This window comes from Solanum pennellii, chromosome 5 (assembly GCF_001406875.1).
Source record: "Solanum pennellii chromosome 5, SPENNV200".
NCBI lineage: Eukaryota > Viridiplantae > Streptophyta > Magnoliopsida > Solanales > Solanaceae > Solanum > Solanum pennellii.
In genome coordinates, this window is record NC_028641.1 from 8,904,046 (window position 1) to 8,907,640 (window position 3,595).

Below are 3,595 nucleotides of genomic sequence, written 5' to 3' on the forward strand. Positions count from 1 at the left end.
TGTGAGACTATACAGATTGCTCCTCCAATTCCCTACAGATGGTACATTAAAGGTTTTCATATATGCATTATATGTAGTATATTTATTGATAAATTAAACTTCAAATGTGAATCGAACCGACCGATACAAAACCTTAGGCGAATCTAGCATATAGCTTAGGTAAAAATGCATCTGCACTTGATGTTTTCATTGATAGGTTTTAATAAGTTCTATCTTGGATCAAAGGAAAGAACAATCACAATCAGACTCTCCCAAAGAATATGAATAAATAAATTTAACAATTCAAGTCTTGGCAACATAATTTTTATTTAAACCAGGGTGTTATTGTTTTAAAAAGGAAATCTATTTATTGGAGCCTGAAGGGTAGTTTAGTCATTCAATAATTCATTAAAATGCCTTTTTTGGAACCAACATAACGTTTTCATACATCCCAAAAAACTCACACTTACCCTAATTTTTTCCTCTATATATATGAGAGGATGGCCACTTTCATTTTAAGCCGCCAACAATTCACAACAATGGCCTCTTTAACCTCTGAGTTCCTCAATTTCATTGTTTTCAGCTATCTCTTTGAATCAAGTAATTTAATTCTCATCTTCAGAACTTGTTATATCTATCCAATTTTAATTGATGTTGTGTTTCTATTCTGAAATTTCCATGAATCTGAGTTTGAAAACTGGATCCTCTATCTGCACAAGGTAGGGATTTAGGTTTGCGTACACACCAACCCCTGGATATGTTGTTGTTGTTAGATGATGTTAAATTCTGCAAAGTAAACATTTTTTCTTTATCTAAACATGTTGTTGTTGTTAGATGATGTTAAATTCTGCAAAGTAAACATATTTTCTGTATCGAAAACATGTTGTTGTTAGATGATGTTAAATTCTGCAAAGTAGACATTTTTTTTGTATCGAAAACATGTTGTTGTTGTTAGAAATGTTAAAATTCTGCAAAGTAAACATTTTTTCTGTATCGAAAATATGTTGTTGTTGTTTGCTAGGTTTTATCCACTAGAATAATAAATTTTTGAATTCAGTAAATTGAATGTGTTGTTATTACCAAATTTAAACATCTCATTTAAATTTTATATATGTATCTCCATTTTTAGATAGGATTAAATAAATTTAACTTTCAACTCTTACCCATGAGGAAGTAAATTTAATCGTGATGGACTAGTAAGGATTCTGGATTCACACATTCAGCCTTTGCTTTTGGATAGTATATATCTAATCGGTCTACTGGTTTTGGTGATATATTTTTTCAGGATTCAAACATCCAACATTTACTTTTGGATACGAGGCTAGGATCAATAGGAGCACTACGGATGGACATCTAGTTCCTATTAATGCGCTTATTAACCTTGTGCAAAAGGTTATTCAGTACCTTGAGCTGGAAACTAATTTGAGCAATGTAAGGCATACATTGCTCAAGTTGGTTTCCAACTCAAGATACTGAAGACCCTTTTGCACAATTTTAATCAGCGCATTGATGGGAACCAGATGACAATCTATTGTGCTCCTATTGAGCCTTGCCTCGTATCCAAAAGTAAATGTTGAATGAGTGAATCCTGAAAAAAAATATCAGCAAACCNCCATTAGACTGATTAGAGGCCAAGATTGTAAAAACTTATAACGGCGATGGAGGCATTTTTGAAGTGTGTTGGAACAAAGAAGGCGCAAACAAGGTCTGTGTGTTTGATATGCGATTGTAGACGTTGAGGAGTACTTCAAAAGAACTTGGGAACTGAAATTTTTTCATTTTAATTAATTTATGCGCTTATTTGGACATATGGTTGGTATCATACTTTCTTTCATTGCTTTATCAATCCTATAGAGGTTTTTTCGGCTTAATACATAATTAACTTGTCAAAATATTCCATTTAGACCATCGATCTACGTCATGCTTCAATGGAACATGCCTAATTCAAATATCTAAATAGAATAATCTGACTTGGTTATAAAGTTGGTATTAAGCCTTTTTTTTTATGACAGAATATTTATGGGCTAGCAACTAAGAAAAACTAAAAAAATTGTCTAATTTCTGTAAATTTGCCAGAAAATGGACTCTAAAAATTGCGACACTATGTGTATTGCTCCAACAACTTCCTGCGGAGGATTTCGTAAAGGTTGCACAAAGAAATAGTTTGAAAGTCATATCACTAAAATATTCATGGATGTTACACACGAAAAACTGAAAAAATCACCTAATTTCTATAAATTGACCCCTAAATTTAAAAAATGGATTCTAAGAAAACTGTGAGATTTTACCTATTATTCTCCAACTCCTTGCAGAGTGTACTCTAAAGATTCTACAAAGAAATTTAGTGGAAGAAATATCTCCAAAAACTTCTTGGGCATACACAAGAAATTAAGAAAATCGCTTAATTCTTGTAAATTGGCCCCTATATGAGTAAAATAGACTCTAAAAATTGTGCGTACTGATCCCCCAACTCCCTATGAAGGGTTCCATAAGGATTTCGCAAAGAAATCTTCTGTAAGTCATATCGCAAAAATATTTATGGACTAATTGAGAGAATCGCCTATTTCTTGTAAATTTGCCCTTTAATGTCCAAAATGGACTCTGATAATTGTAATATTGTGCATATTGTTCCCTTGACTCCCAATGAAGGGTTCTGTAAATATTTCGTAAAGAAATCATCCGGAAGACATATCACCAAATATTCATGAGCTAATACACAAAAACTATGGAAATCGCTTAATTCCTGCAAATTACCCCTCTAAATGCGCAAAATGGACTCTAAAAATTATGAGATTGTACGTACTTCTCCCTAAATCTCTACTGAGGGTTCTATAAAGATTTCACAAAGAAGTCATCTGGAAGACATATCACCCAAATATTTATGGGCTAATACACATGAAAAATTGAGATAATCACCCAATTCTTGTAAATTGACCCCCGAAAAGCCCAAAATAAACTCTAAAAATTGTGAGATTGTATGTTGTCCTCCCCGAACTTCCTACGAAGGATTCTATAAAGGTTTCATAAAAAATCATTTGAAAGTCATATCACCCAAATATTCTTGGTCTAACACACACGAAAAACTAAAAAAAATCTCTGAATTCCTACAAATTAGCGCCTGGATGCCCAAAATGGACTCTAAAAATTGTGAGAATGTCGGTATTTCTCCCCAACTCCATACGGAGGGTTTCATAATTCTTTTCAAAGAAATTGCCCAGAAGTTATATCACTAAAATATTCATGGGCATATACACACTAAAAATTGAGAAAATCGCCTAAATCCTATTAATTGGTCCCTAAAAGTCTAAAATGGATTCTAATAATTGTGAGACTGTACATATTGCTCCTCCAACTCCCTACAGATGGTTCATTAAAGGTTTTCATATATGTATTTGTCACGACCCAAAACCGAGCCGCGACTGGCACCCACACTTATCCTCCTATGTGAGCGAACCAACCAATCTAAACCCTAACATTTCAATTTAATATCAACAGAAAGTAATGCGGAAGACTTAACTCATTAATAAAAACCAATTCAATAACTTCTAAAATTCAACATCTATTATTCCCCAAAATCTGGAAGTCATCACCACAAGAACATCTATGATCAAATTAC

General features: G+C 33.1%; 1 pseudogene; it reads left to right on the forward strand.

Annotated features, from left to right (window-relative positions):
• LOC107020130 overlaps positions 1 to 3,595 on the forward strand; it is a 20,636-nt pseudogene that overhangs the window by 4,003 nt on the left and 13,038 nt on the right.